A 16,811-nucleotide genomic window follows, 5' to 3' on the forward strand; every position below is an offset into this window, starting at 1 on the left:
GCTTTGGGTGGTATGGCCATTTTTATGATATTAATTCTTCCAACCCAGGAACATGGAATATCTTTCCATTTCTTTGAATCCTCTTTAATTTCCTTGATTAATGTTTCATAGTTTTCAGCCTTTAAGTTTTTTACCTGCTTTGTCAGATTTATTCCTAGGTATTTAATTTTGGGAGGTGTGATTTTAAAAGGTATTGTATTTTTGTATTCCTTTTCTAATATCTCATTGTTAGTATGATATCATTTTATTCATCATCACACGGGGACTTGCGAAAGTGAAGGTGGCACTAACACTTGTGCACAGCAAGAATAAACCAGCTCTCAGGGAAAAATAGGAATGCTAACTATTTTACTTATATCCAACAACTTTTTGGTATTTTGTCTTTAATGTCTCACAATCACCCCAAATTCTTATGTCCTTTGCTCAATTTCTCATCTCTTGATTCAGTCTAGCTTTTTTCCCCATTCACTGTCTTCTCAGCAAGAAGGCAGGAATCATCCTCAAGTCCTTTGCTTTTTCTCACCACATCATCCCAGTTGCTGAGCTAGGTATATTTTACTTTAAAGATACCTTTTGCATATTTATATCGCTCTCCACTGGCAAATCTCTACTCTAACCACTCCCTGTTTTTCTTTCTTACTATAGCAGACCCATCAAAGTCTTTTCTCTAGAAACATTTTATCATATGTTTTGTGATTTTTTTCTTTAATCAATGGATTATTTAAAGTGTTACATAATTTCAAAATATTTTTGCTAGATACCACTCTTTTTTTGTCTTTGTCTTTTGAATTTAAGTTTCTTGTGGTCAGCCTACTTTGTATGATTTCGCCTTTTAAAAATTTATCAAGACTTATTTTATGGGCAATAGTATGGTCTATCCTGATGATTATCTTTATCCTACTATTGCTAGATTTATTGTCCTGTCATTTTTGGTTAACAATGTTATTCAAACCATCTGTATTGTTACTGAATTTCTTCCTACTTATTATTGATCATTGAGAATAGAGAACTTACCACTCCCTTTTTCATAAAATATTTCTTTTTCCCTCAGTTATATATTTGATTTCTGTGTTTAATGTTCCTTTATTAAGTGTTTATATACTTTTATAATAGTTAAAACATTTTGATGTCTTGAGTACTTTATCATCGTGAAATGTCTCTTTTTATTCCTAGGTAGATTTTTATTCCTAAATCTACTTTACTGATATTAATAGAATCATACCATCTTTCTTGGGTTTAGCGTTTGCATAGTATGTCTTTTTCCAGCAGTTTAGGTATAACATATCTGTGGCTTTGTAGTAAAACAGTATCTTTGAGAAGCACATGACTGGAAACTACTGTCTTATTTGACAATCTCTGGTTTTTAATTGGGTATTTAGACTCTTTATATTTGACATATTTGGAGTTAAGTCTATTGTTTTCCTTTTGGTTTTATATTTACCTCACTTGTTCCTTGTATATTTTTAAATGTTTTTTGTCCTCCATTGAATTAGGAGTGCTTTATAAATCTATTTTAAATCCTCTATTAGATGATTAGCTATATGACTTTTTTAGTAGTTACTGTCTTATACCATTTATATCTTTAACTCAATTTACCTTCAAATAAATGTATACTTCATAAATTTTTAAAGAATTATAATATATTCATTTCCCTGACTAACATATTCCCTGTTGCCCCACCTCCATAGTTTAAAGATACTGCTCTATTTTCTTCTGGCTTACATCATTCATGACAAGAAAATCTATTTTTATGTGTGTTCCTCTTTTAAATAATGTCTTTGAGCTTAATTTACATTCTGAGACGAGTAAAAGTATAATTTTCATCAGTCATTTAAAAAATTTTTACTATTTGATACTCTGACTTTTCTAGTGCCACAGATTGCCAGACTTTTTTGTTGGTGGTGGTGCACTTTTTATTGTTTCATCTAGATAGAATCTATTACTGTGTCCCAAAGTTCACTGATCTTTTCCAAAGTGTCTTTTGTAGTAATGATTTTCATTTCAGATTTTTTCTTTATTACTCAGTGTTTATTTCTTTTCCTACCTTTTGGGAATATCTATAATAACTTTTTAAAACTCCTCGTTTGTCAGTTGTGTTATTTATGCCATTCTTGGGTCTTTTGTTATTGAATTATTTTTCTCTTGATTATGAGTCTTATTTTCTTGCTCATTTTCATAAATGATTTTAACTTGAATACTCAACACTAAATTGTATAATACACCTGCTGTTTTCCTAAATGAGTGCTAGATTATTTTTTTCTGTTATGCAGTTGTTTGGAATCAGTTTCAATTGTTTTCAGGCTTGATCTGAAATTTTGTTAAAGGAGGCAGAGAAGCATTTAATCCAGAGTTGATTTTGACCCCTTATTATGTAAACATTTTTGAGATAATTTTATTAAAAACCCTTGTATTACAACGTGGGTTTTTTTTTTTCTGTATTATAGAAACATAAACATTTCCCAGCCCTTTGTGAGCTCCCAAAATTGTTCTACCTACTTCTTTCTGGGAGATCTTTGCTGAGACTGAGGTTTATTCTCATACTTGCCTAGTTCAGCACACAGCAAAAGGCTGAAAGATATCCCTCATCTCTAGAGATTACTGTGTGCAGCTCTCTCCTAAATTCTAAGCAATTTCACCTCCTGGTACTCTTTATCTATTCCTTTCAATTCATCAGAACTGGTAGATCTGAGCTAGAATTAATCTTGTGACATGGAAACTGCCTTCGCATAGTGTATTTCTGGATTTTTTTTCTCTCTCCTCCATTTACTTAAGTATTGGCAACACAGGACGGTTATTTTTAACAACTTGTTTTATATATTTTGTTTGGTTTTCTCTCTGTTTAGGACAGACAGCTAAATCTGATGTCTGTTAGGCCACTGCAATAAAGGGTAGTTGACATTTATATATTTATTTCATTTCAACTTAATTTGTGTTCTGAATTCCAACAATTTTAGACTGTTATGAAGATAAACCTATTATTTTTGTTTTTTACTTATCAGGTCCAGTGCTCTTTAGAGTTTGAATTATGCTTAAGATCCAGAAATATATAATGCAGCTGAAAACTCTTGTGCCTGGCTTACAGACTGGACTTTTTAGTTACTCTGCAAAATGGGAATTAGAGTTCAGATTAAATATATATCTATCCTATAATTATTTTTTTTCAAGAGGATTTCAAAGTTTATACTAGATGTCAGGAATTGCTCTAGCATTAATTCATTGAATCCTCATGATAAATACTCAATAAAGAAACTGTTGTTATCCACATATTAGAGATGAGAAAAATAATAGCCACAGCAAAGCATAGTGACTTGCTTCATAATCTCACAACTAGTAAATCAAGTAAAGATGATATTTTTCAAAGTAGCCTCTCTCCAGTGTTAAGGTTCTTTTTTTTTTGTTTTTTAGAGCCATACACACAGCATATGGAGGTTCCCAGGCTAGAGGTATAATCAGAGCTACAGCTGCCAGCCTATGTCACAGCCACAGCAACTTGGGATCCAAGCAGTGCCTGTGACCTACGGCAACACCAGATCGTTAACCCACTGAGCAAGGCCAGGGATTGAACCCGCAACCTCATGATTCCTAGTCAGATTCATTTCTGCTGTGCCACAATGCTAACTCCTTCAGTGTTAGGATTCTTAAAAACTCTGCAGTGCAGTCCTAAACAAAGCAGATGAGCATTTATTCTCTAAAGTGCATATATTAGTAAACAATACAATGAAAATAAGTGAATTGAACAAACAGCTGAAGTGAGAACAACAATGAAATAAATCCAAAGAAAAAATAATAAAGCTTATTAAAGGTAAAAATAGATATTTTAAAATTAGAAAACAAAAATATGGCAACAGTAATAAATTAATGTAAGAACTAAAGAAAAAGGATAAATTACAAAATAAGACATGCTTATAGGGAAATAACATACCAAAAAGCTGGCTTTAAGTAAAAGACTCTTAGGAGATAATATTGATTACTATTCAAATAAATTTTAATATCAATGGAATATATAACTTTATAAGAAAATATAATGACCTTGGAACACAGAAAGTAAACTCACCAATCACAATAAATAAAATAGAGAAAATTATTGAGGTATTCTCCAAAAACAGCACCTAAATATTTTGATGGGGAAGTCTATTAAACTTCTAAGAAATAAAATTTTCAATTAAATTTAAACAATTTGAACGGGGAGACGAGCTTTAATTTTTTGAAGGCACCATCAAATACACTGTTATCAAAATCCAAGGAAAATAGTACTAAACAGACAGCAAATAAATTCAATAGCATCCTTTAAATATGATATACTATTAACAGGTATGGCTTATTTAGGAATTCTATAATTATTCAAATAATTTTCTATATTAATTGGAAAATTATGCAATTATCTCCATAGAAGTTAAAAAGGCATTTTATAAACTTAACATCTGTTCTTGGTTAAAAACTCCAAAAAATAACAAGAGTTCAGTAATTTCTTGGGGGAGAAATATCTAACTATATCAATATAGATAGATTGATATAGCTATATTCTGAGAAATATTTATTTCTCTGGACAGTGCCTTGGGGTACTTGTGTGCTGGGCATATAGACAAAGCTGCCTGCAGGAAAATTCTTTCCTTTTTGGCTGTCTTTCAAATCATGTTGCTTTTATTCTCTTTGTAGAACACTGACTAGTATCCTTTAGAGTGAGTTTAAATTTTAACAAAACACGAAAATAGACAATGAACAAGAAACTAATACTCTTTGTCACTGTAAAATATTCTTGAATCAAGAAATTATAGCAAGAGAACAAAGAAATATAGGATGAAGCAATATACACTGTTATCAATGAATTAACTGGATTCACTTGAATTACTTAAAACCAGAAGTCCGATATCTATGCCTGACTTTTAAACTTTATGCTGTGTGTCCCACCTAAGTATTTTCAAGTTTGTTATATTCTTTATTTCTAGTATAGATTTGTTTCTATTCTTTCACTTCTTTGACATTGGCTTATTTACTTTCTAGCCATGTATCTTCTAAACGTTGTGCAAAACACAGTATTAGGAATACTTCCTAACAAAGTTTTCATTGACAAGACCAACTCACATCAATCATTTCCCGTCCACAACTGGTTGGCACTCCTATGCTGCAAACCACCGCTTTTGAAATATATTTTAAAACAATTTGATGAAGTCTTGTTTTTGGATTAAGCATGTTAAGAAAACATGTAGTATTATATATTTTTGTGTTAATTCAGCATATGGTGGGATGCCCTTCCACTGGAATATAAGGATGCTCTCTCTGCTCTGCTGATAAAACCCTTTATATTACTGGTTTAAGTGTGTTTTGACTTAGCATTGATTCATATTTATTTGGTTTTCTATGATTGGCACCTGTAAAGCTGTTTACTGCCTAACTTTGCATAGGTCAACATGATTCATTACTCACTTCATTTCACCTTCCCTTTTGCTACAGAAAGGTTTTCATAGGCTAATGATACCAGACCTCACCAAGTATGGGAACTCTGGATAAGCCGTTGCATATATTCCACCTATTCTGTGCCCTATGTGTCTCTACTAGCCTATACTCTGCTATTGCTATTATTCCTATATTTGGTGCAAATTTCCTTGTATTTATCAGTTATTCTAAGTATCTTATGGTTTGGCATGTGACCATTTCCTAATTGAAGACAAATTTTTCCTTTTATTCTTGTCATTATTTGGATTGATTTTTGAAAAGACAGTGCTATGCAAAGGCTTTTTTCCCCCAATATCTTCTGTCACATTATAGTATAGTACATATTGTCTTTCAATTTGATTTATTGGTGCCTCAGATTTCTTTTATGCCTTGAATTTGAGCTCTATCCCCAACATGATAACTTATGGATGGAAATGCTACTGCCAGATGATTCAAGTTCATTAATCTATGACTATGACATATTAAATTATGTATTACATTTTTCATATGTGACAGACACATTATGGATCATTCCCATTTTTCACTGAATAATAAATTATGTATAATTACACATTTCTAATTATCTACAGTTGTTTAAGTTCTTCTGAGAAAAAGTCTAAAATGAAAATTCATTATTCAGAATACTATGAAAACCCATTACTAAATTCTAATCTGTATATCTATGAGAAAAAAACATGTTAACATCTCACAGCTTTATATAGATTTCAATTTTTATGTTATTTCATCACAGTCATAGGGATTTTTAATAATATCCCTTTCAAGTGGCAAAAATCATATATTCTTTGCTTCTGTTTATGAACAGAATTTAATGTGATCTGTAGGCTGTAAAAATATTTTATGCTTTTATTTTTGTATACCTAAATATGAGCATTTTTTATACCCCAGCCAAGGACCCCGTAAACTATGAGTTCTGGTATAGTATAGTTCAATTGCAGAAATAGCAGTAAGCTTTCTGTTGTTATGCCTAGTGCGCATTATAATAGCAAAGACTTTTAAAAAATTTATTATTGTGGTAAAAATCAATAACATGAGCTCTACCTTTTATATATAAATGTTTAATTGTATAGTACAGTGTTTTCAATGGTAAGCACATTGCCATACAAGATTTCTATAACTTATTCTGTAACTTTATGCATGCTCAATAGCAACTCATTTCTTTCTCTCCAGCTCCTGGAAACAATCATTCAGCTTTCATTGCCATAAGTATTACTATTATAGATTCCCCATGTAGGTGGAATCATGAAGTGTTTGTTGTTCTGCCTTATTTCACTGAGCATAAAGATTCATCCATATTCTTGCATATAGCCGTATTGCCTTCTTTTTATGGCTGAATAATATTTGATTCCGTGTATATACCACAACTTACTATTTTGGTTACCATTTTCTTTCCTTTATTCCCCCTTCCCTTCTCTACTTCTTTTTAAATCTTCCCTCCTTCTGCCTTTTTCTTCCTTTCTTTCTGTCATCCTTTCTTTCCTTTTTTTTTTTTCCTCCCTCTCTCCCTGCCTTCTCTACATTTGAGCACACTTAAGGTTTACTGTCTAAACAAATTGAAAGTATACATTATTGTTAATTACAGTCACACTGCTGTGCACTAGAGAATTTCTTCATCATATATTTGAAACTTGAGATCCTTTAACTAATATTATTTCATTCTTTCCTCCTCCAAGTTCCTGGTAATTAGAAATTTATATATATATTTCATATATCATGAAGTCATACAGTATTTATCCTTATGTGCCTGGCTTATTTCATTTAGTATCCTCCAAGTTCATGCATTTTGTTACAAATGCCAGAAATTTATTTTTTTCTTAAGGTTGAACCCATTGCAAGTGCATACACATAAATATACATACATATTTTCTTCATCTCTTTATGAACTTTTCATATTTTACTATCGTGGATAATGCTACAATGAACATGGAAATGCAAATCTGAGACAGTGATTATATTTCCTTAGATATGTACCCAGAAGTGGGATTGCTCAATCATAAAATAGTTCTTTTTTTTTTTTTGGGAAGAATCTCTATGTCATTTGCCGTAATTGCTGTGCCTATTTACAATTACCATCAACAGTGTACAACAGTTCTTCACTTTATTCCATAGTCTACTCAGAACTTGTTATTTCTTGTCTTTTTGATAATAGCCATTATTATACACATGAGGTGATAGCTTATTGTGTTTTTAATTTGTATTTACCTGATAATTTATGATGCTCTCATATACCTGTTGATTATTGTTATGTCTTCTTGGAAGAAATGCCTATTCAATTCTTGTACCCATTTTAAAATAAAATCATCTGGCTTTTGCTATTAAGACGTAGGAGTTTCTTATATATTTTGGAGACTAACACTTTCAGATGAGGGCTTTGCAAATATTTTCTTCCATTCTTTAAGTTGTCATTTCACTCTATTGACACATTCATTTGTCTTGCAGGTGTCCTTTAGTTTGAGGTAATTCTGCTTGTCTATTTTAATTTTTGCTGCCTATCCTTTTGGTGTTATTATCCAAAAAAATAATCTCCCAGATAAATTTCAAGAAAACTTTTCTTTTTTTCTCAGAGTTTGAAAATTTTGGATCTTTCATTTAAGTCTTGAATCCATGTTGAGTTGATTTTTTGTGTACGGTATAAAATAAGGTTCAATTTCATTTTTTTTATATGTATAGCCTGCTTCCCAGCCTATGATATAAAAGGATATATCAAGTAGTAAAAATATGAGCAAAGACCCTGGGACAAAACATTTGCTATTAAATTATATATTTGACTATCTTGCTACCTTAAATATACATTACAGTCATTATCTTTACATTTCTGGTCTTATTAAATATGGAATATTTACTCAAGTTTGGTAAACTTTGTCCTCAATACCTATGTTTCTCTTTTAAATTCATTTCAAGTTCTTCTTAGCTATAAGTCATCCCTAAAGTTTCTACTGAAGTATTTCATTCTTTGGCAATTTCTTTCATAACTTAGTGATTTCCCCCCTCCTCTTTTAAACAGATTGCAATGTAATGATTTTTTTTAGCCTCTCTGTTTGGTCTTCTTAACTAGGTTGCAAGACCTTGTATTGGCACATGCACAAATTACATATCTTTATCTTTTTTATCACGTCCTTCATAGAGTAAATGCTGTAATAATATTAATCATAATAACTAACTTTTAGTAAATTCTTATTACATGCCAGGGAAAAGAGAAAATTTCTGAGTGTTAAAAATGAATATTGTGAAAAGACACTTACTTTATGAATTGAACAACAAAAATTAAACACTTGGATAACTTCCAGGAGTTGCTATTTAGATTTCTTTATATACAACATGCATGATTATGTAAGCTAACAGACAGAACAAACTTAATATCATCCTCATCCCTATGCTGCTATTCTGGCTGATGAGTTGGCTCCCATAGCTCTTCAGCTTCTACATATGCATATTTACCAGCTGTATGTCATCTACTCAAATCTTATTTTTTGTGTGTGTCTTTTTTCCTTTTCTTTTTGTTTATTTAGGGCCGCACCCAGGGCATATGGAGGTTCCCAGGCTAGGGGTCAAATCAGAGCTGTAGCCGCTGGCCTACTCCATAGCCACAGCCATGCCGGATCCGAGCCGCATCTGCGAACTACACCACAGCTCACCACAACACCAGATCCTTAACCCACTGAGCAAGGCCAGGGATTGAACCCACAACCTCATGGTTCCTAGTCGGATTCGTTTCCACCGCACCATGATGGGAACTCCTACTCAAATCTTGTGGCAGAAAAGCTAAGTTCCATATATAATAGAGAATTTATGATTTAATTCACATTGGCTGGTTGATACATTCCTTTGTTTGAACTTCACCACATACTTTTCTCTTTCATTCTCTGTGCCCTTTGTTTTAAGCTAGTAATTGAGGAGACCCTTCATCTTCTCGTATAGCTATGCCAACAACATGCACTAGCAAAAAATCTAAATAGACCTTTTGCTCATATGAGACCATGATGATCCTGTCTTCAGATCTGCACATATGTGCAAGGAACTGATCTTTTCTTAGCTGACAGTAGTGTTCATGTACCACCCATAGGCAAATGTGAACCTTGCTTAAATACTACAGGAAAGTAGCCTGGATTAAACCTAGGCTACCACTCTACTGCATCTGCAGTCAAGCCTACTAGAGCTAAGACAGTGTGGATGTTGGAGAGATATTGTATATGTTGATTCTTCTTGGTGGGAGCTATTAGAATTTTTAATTAATCTAAAATGTGTCTTATTGTGCACAAATGCCACCTTCCCTAGTATGCAATGCTGTATTTTGAGATGTGAAACAAAATTACCTTTTTTTATCCCCCATACTGAAATAGCATTGAAATTCAACTAGTTTTGAGGGCTCAGACCAGTTCCAAAATTATCCTGTCAAAAACAAAGAAAATTACAGAAAATAGTCTATAGAAACACTATTACCTTAGTTCTGATATCTTGTTAATATAGATAAGGGTTTCATTGTACAAATGTATGTTTTTTATATATAATGATTTTTATTTTTTCCATTACAGCTGGTTTACAGTGTTCTGTCACATTTCATAGGTATATTTAATTATAAGCCAGGGACTCCCTGTTCTGGTTCAACAGGTTAAGAACCTGACTAGTATCCATGTACTAAAGAATCTCATTGTATAATGCATGAGACAGATTTGTAAGCTATTACTATGGCAACACAGTAGTATTATCTTACTCATAGATCTTACTTATGTATTGAATTAAAATATAAGAAAAATAAAATGTTAAATAGAAAACAAAACGAAATATTTCAATTTTCATTATTAGATACTTTTTAGATACATTTTAAGTAGAAAAAAATTATGTGGCAGATATTAATTTGTTTGAAGTTAAAAATTTATAGGATTGAATACTTATCTGTTTAGGTTTTTTTCTGTGTTGGCAGTAAACTGTAAGATTAACTTTGCTTAATAATTTGCTATCAAATATAATTATAAAAAACATTTAGTGTAGTTAACTCTATCAAGAATTATTTACAAGATCATAATTAGTAATTATGTGATGTGGCCAGGTCCTTAGTTATCTTATTGGGTTATAGCCATTATTAATTCCGCTTTTAAATTACACATAGTATTAAATCTTTCAATATTATATTGCCATTTCTTGAACTGAGACACTGGGGAGTTATACTAGAAAATAATTAAGTACTGTTCCAGAATACTTCAGAAATAACATTATAATTAAACTAATCACCATGGCAACTCTGATAATTAAAGCTTATTACCAAATTCCCAAGCAACTACATTTTATCAGATGCTTATTTTAAAATGCCTAATTATTTCATGATTAGAACTCTTTATGTAATGTTATGTGAGCTAACTTGCCTAGTCTGGAAGATAAAAACAGCACATTTGGGAAATATATTCATTTTAAGTGTTTTGAAATTGTTGATTGATTATTACGATCACTGTATAAAACTGTGACTTAAATTATTTTAAAACTACATGAAACTCTTCTGAGTGGCCCCACTGCAGTGAGTACTAATAAGGGACATGAAGATAATCATAAAATATCAACACCCTGAGCTCCTGCCTCCTTGGGAGTTAATCTCTTTTATTATGTCTTTTCTTTTTTCTTCTTACATAAAAGTTCCCTTTGTCCTCTGAGGTATGAATCCTTGCCCTGTTCTCTCACCACTGCTACCAGTCAGGTATAGAAATACAAGCACATTCTTCTGTCTCTCCATCTTCTCACTCTCTATCAGAAGTGTTCTTCTGGTTTATCAGTTCTTAAATGTTTTTTCCATGGCCCTTGTAGATGGGGAAAAAAATCTGAGAGATCACTTGAAACCCACATGCTTTTATACTCTAAAGATTAAAGAAACCTGAAAGTTGTTTTATTAGTTATTCAATTTTAGTCAAACCAAATGTAGGTATATTTTAATGGTTTAAGATATTTTAATGGTTTAAGGATAAAGTCCTAGCTTAAACACTGAAGTAATCTTGTGTAGGTCATTTAACTTCAGTGTTTCCATTTTTCATTTGAGAAACTTGGAAAATAGAAGTCCGTATTTCACCAAGTTTTTGTAAGGGTTCAATTGATAAACATATGAACAATTCTCAGAACAGTGCCTGATATAGAGAGGGATTATGTGTGTTTAATATTAGCAATGCAGTAAATAATTACTCCCTTAATCCTGTGTACAAAACTGAGCTTTAAGGATGCATTATATTTATCTGTATGAATAGTGAAAATACTTTTATTTTTCATATATTGTTGCCTAGCTAACAGGCCTTATGTCTCACCATTGAGATATATATGAGTTTTTGAGAATACTCGCTCTAGGTTTGTTACTCATGACTCATAGTCTTAAGTGGTTACAAGTAGAGTTCTAGTGCCAACTCCAGAGAGCTGCTGACAAACAACGGAAGCTGGAATTCCACAGAGGGTGTAGGTACCAAAGCCAGCTAGTCAAGGACTTTATCGTGCTGACGCTGAAGGTCTACCAGAACAAAATAACTGCTGAGATTTCTGCTTGTACTCCAAGGCAGGGATATATTTCCTCTGGTTGCCCCTAGAAAAAAGTCAAGCCTGGCAAAATCAGAGGAAGCATACATATCCTTCTTCCTCTGGGATACACTCTGGACTTAAAATATATATATACTTTTCCAATTTCCCCCCCTGTGTTGCCATCTCAGTACCAGAGTATCTAAGTCCTACTCACATTTTGGGCCTGTATCCATCACTTTTTTCTAATACTTAGACTTTGGAACTGAGTCCTACATACTCACCCACATTCCAAATTCCTGGAAGAAGATATACCCCTCTGAGGTCTGAAGTTCTCTCTTCTCTAGAGCATCACATATATGGTTATATCTTTTAAAAATATAATAGCAATTACTGAGCCAGGTTTTAACATTTCTTTGGGAGCAAATGAGTCCCAGTTCTACATTTTGATCATAATAGTAAGGTATACTCTGGCATTTTGCTTGATTTAATTGAGACATTTGATGTTATTTCATATCTAAGATTTAACAATGTGAAATCTTATAAAAGAATTAAACAATTTAATGTTTAACAATGGGTATGACTAGAACAAATTTAGGGTGTTCATAAAATGCAATATTATACAGTAATAAAAATCAAATTTAGATTTATTAATGTGAACATGTATCAATCGAAAAGAGTGTAGTACTGAGAAGATAATCTCATTTATTGCCACTTAGTTTGTAAACATAGGGAAACCTATTAACAATAAAAATAACACTAACATTTTATTAAATGCTCATATGTCAGGCCCTGCATGAAGCATTTACATTGTTTATCTTAATCTTGACTCTAACCCTATAAAGTTACATATGGGGCAAGTAAATCATAATGTTTAATTAGCAAGGGTAAATAACATACATAAGGACAGCAAGCTGTTAGATGGTAGAATTAGGGCATATGGAGGCCGACCGATTCCAGGGCATAGTCTCTAGGGGAGACTAAAACATTTATCACTGAAGAACAGGCTTATCTGTGAATTCAAATGTTTTCCTTAAATATTTTCCTATATTTTTTCATAAGCATGTGTCATAACATGACATGCTTTATTCATGAATCTGTGAGTGCTAAGAATCACTATTTTTTTTCCTCTTTTTACAAATTATCTGATTATTTAGTCATTCTACAACCTGAGCCAGGATCAGGTTGAAGCTGATCCGGCTATACACAGTCACACAGTGTCTTGTTTCACTTCTTGCAAGACATTTTCCATTCGTGCTACATTCTTTCAACAGAAATTACTTACTATGTACCACTAATGTCAGGTACTGTTGTAGACAAAGGAAATAAAGATATTTACAAAACAGATAAAATCTCTTTCTGTGAAGCACATTCTAGTAGGAAAAAATAGACATGAACAATTATGGAAATAATGTCTATTTCTGATCATTATATCAAGGAAAACAAAGTAGAATTCTGTGATGAACATTGAGTGGAGTGTGGTAATTGGTTGGTTGAGGAAGGCTTCTCCAGGGAGGTGGTAATGAACAAAGAACTGAATGTTTAGCAAAATCCAGCCATGGTGAAGACTTGGTGAATGAGTATTTCAGAGAGAAAACAGACCTAAATACAAAATCTCTTAGGTAGAAATGGACTTGGCCATTTCGAGGTGCAAAATTCATCTCTAGTCTTCAGTTTTTCAGTGTAGGGACTGTGAAGAGATATGAGCTATTTAAATTAAGGCCTTAAACATGATCAGGAATGCCTGTTTATCAAAAATGTACTACAGTGATACTACGTTTCTTCAAAAAAATAATTTTTCCACAATCACAGGAGAAAGAAATCAACATGCAGAGAGAACACCACACATTAACATAAAAGACAAAATTTGCCACTGCATAAGAATATGATAAAATTAAACAAAAGGAAAGCACGTAAAAGCTGTCCTCATTATTGTTGTGTTATTTTGTTCAATTATATTGGCAAAAGAGACTTTCAAAACCAAGCAGATTAATGATCCTAAAAGTTTTAAGCTTATCTTCAAACTACAGAATCATGTGTTCTGCCTCCATCTGGTCTTAGCTTTTTATCTGATGTATCATTGTGTATTCAGCATTCAGTTATTTCAGTGAAGAGGAACCCTTTAGGAAAAAATTTCATTGTTGCCAGCATAGTAAAGGGACTGACAGTGCAGTGCAGCTGAGCCTTTGATGTTTACTGTCTTTACTCACCAACTCCTCATCTGGCTCTGTTTTGATCCTCCTCTCAATATGGTCCAGTTTATGCAGCAGAAAGTTTTCTGTTTCCTGACTCTTAAGGATTTTTACACTTACAAAGCTTCAATAGAAATCAACTCTGCCCATCACTGATATAGAGTATTTGAATTCATTCATGTTTATTTTAGCCTCAAGCATTAAATTTTGGCTTTCTTGTTTGAAGTAAATGCAACATATACTTCAATATAGTATAAGCAAAATATATGTATTTTAAAATTCTAATAGACCATATTTTTCTTTTTTTTTTTTAGTTTATTGAGAAATAACTGATGTACTTTACTGTGTAAGTTTAGGATGTAGAGCATAATAGTTTGATTTTTATATATATGGTTGGCCTTTTGTATCCATTAGGTCCTATACCTGTGGATTGAACAAGCCATGGATCAAAAGTATTAAAAAAAGAAGTTCTTCCCAAAACTTGAATTTGCTATGTGCTAACAACTATTTATACAGTATTTACATTGTTTATATATTATAAATAATCTATAGATGATTTAAACTATATGAGAAGATGTATGTTGGTTATGTAATGTAGAAATATCTTATACAGGGGACTTGAGCACCCACAGATTTTGGTTTTCACAGGGTTATCCTGGAATTAGTTTCCTGGAAATAGTGAAGGGCAAGTGTATTGTGAAATGATTACCACAACAGGTTTACTTAACATCATATAGAAACATAAAAAAATTATTGTGATGAGAATTCTTATATGTACTCTCTCAAGTTTCCCATATATCATACAATAGTGCTAACTATAGTCATCATGTTGTATATTACATCTGTAATACTTATTTATCTTATACTTTTGACCACGTTGATCCATTTCTCCCTGCCTCTCTCTCTTCCACCCTACCAACTACAAATGTGGTCTCTTTTTCTTGAGGTTGGTTTTCTTTTTGTTTACAATTCCACATAAAAGTAAGATCATACACTATTTCTCTTTGTATAACTTATTTAGCACTTATGTATAACTTATTTCACTTAGCAAAATACTTCTATGCCAAAAAGTTTGATTGTATCTATATTCATGCACACATCTTTATCCATTCATTCATCAATGGACAATTTGGTTTTTTCCATGTCTTAGCTATTGAAAATAATACATCTATGAACATGAGGATGCATATATCTTCTCGACATCATATTTTTGTTATCTTTGGAAATATTCATAGTAGAATTTCTGGATCATATGATAGTTCTTTTAATTTTTGTGGAAAGCCCATAGTGTTTTCTACACTGGCTGTCCCAATTTATGATAGACCAATAGAGCTCAAAGTGTTCCCTTTTCTCTTCATCTCTGTAACAGGTGTGATGTGACAACTCATTGTGGCTTTAATTTGCATCTACTTAATGAGTGATGTGATATTAAACATCTTTTTATCTACCTGTTGGCAGTTTGTATATCTTTGGAAAAAATACCTATTCACATCCTTTGCCAATTTTTTTTTATCTTTTTTTCTTTTTAGGGGCACACCCACAGCATATGGAGGTTCCCAGGCTAGGGATCCACTTGGAGCTATAGCCATGGCCTATGCCAGAGCCACAGCAACATGGGAGCTGAGTTGTGTCTGCAAACTGCACCACAGCTAATGGCAAAGCTGGATCCTTAACCCACTGAGTGAGGCCAGGGACTAAACCCGCATCTTCATGGATGCCAGTCAGGTTCATTAACTGCTGAGCCACAACGGGAACTCCACCAATTTTTAAACAATGTTTTTGTGGCTATTGGAATTGATGAGTTCATTATATATTTTTGATATTAACCTCTCATTAGATACATGGTTTTCAAATATTTTCCCATTCTGTAGGTTGTCTTTTTACTTTGTTGATAGTTTTTTCTTTTTTTTTAAGTAAAATTGTTTTACTATTGTGCCAATTTCTGCTGTATAGCAAAGTGAGTCATATATATATGTGTATATATATATATATATAGTTTTTAATATATATTCTTTTACATCATGGTTTTCTTGACTATATAATAGGACCTTAATTGTCTATTCATTCTAAGTGTAATAGTTAGCATCTACTGACTCCAAATTTTCAGTCCATTCTACTGCCACCACAAACTGCTGGCAACCACAAGTCTGTTCTCTATGTCTGTATGTCTGTTTCTGCTTTGTAGATAGGTTCATTTGTGCCATATTTTAGATTCCAGATGTAAGTGATATCATATGGTATTTGTTTTTCTTTTTCTGACTTACTTCACTTTGCATGATAATCTCTAGTTGCATCCATGTTTCTGTGAATGGCATTATTTTGTTCTTTTTTATGTCTGAGTAGTTACTCCATTGTATACATGTTAACATATCATTTTAAGCCTTTTGCTGTGCAGAAGCTTTTTACATTGATACAGTCCCACTTATTTTTTCAATTTGTAGCTTATACCTTAGGTATGATATATATCCAAAGGGGGGAAAAAATTACCAAGACCCATATCAAGATTATTTCCGTTGATTTCTTGTAGGAGTCTGTGTTGCAGGTCTTAAAGTCTTTAATACCTTTAGAGCTAATTTTTATGAGTGGTATAAAATAAGGGCCCAATTTCATTCTTTTACATATGAACATCCAGTTGTCCCAACGTCATTTATTGAAAAGGCTATTTTTTCTCCATTGAGTATTCTC

General features: G+C 32.4%; 1 protein-coding gene and 1 long non-coding RNA gene across 27 annotated transcripts in view; one reads left to right on the forward strand and one right to left on the reverse strand.

Moving 5' to 3' along the window:
- The window catches only part of LOC100524732 (protein FAM170A), a 689,565-nt gene that overhangs the window by 651,866 nt on the left and 20,888 nt on the right, over positions 1–16,811 (forward strand). For 3 of the 25 annotated variants that reach the window (XM_085014400.1, XM_085014401.1, XM_085014393.1), the window contains one exon: positions 6,622–6,657. The exons of the other annotated variants lie outside the window; for them this stretch is intronic. The gene's annotated coding sequence lies outside the window, so the exon portion shown is untranslated. The remainder of the gene's footprint in view (positions 1–6,621; positions 6,658–16,811) is intronic. 25 annotated transcript variants of the gene reach the window in all.
- LOC102160311 (uncharacterized) overlaps positions 1–16,811 on the reverse strand; it is a 462,347-nt gene that overhangs the window by 67,427 nt on the left and 378,109 nt on the right. The window lies entirely within an intron of this gene.

Source organism: Sus scrofa, chromosome 2 (assembly GCF_054392235.1).
Source record: "Sus scrofa isolate SSC_HxYL_T2T_F1_AM1 chromosome 2, Sscrofa_HxYL_maternal_Yorkshire_Landrace_v2.0, whole genome shotgun sequence".
NCBI classification, from domain to species: domain Eukaryota; kingdom Metazoa; phylum Chordata; class Mammalia; order Artiodactyla; family Suidae; genus Sus; species Sus scrofa.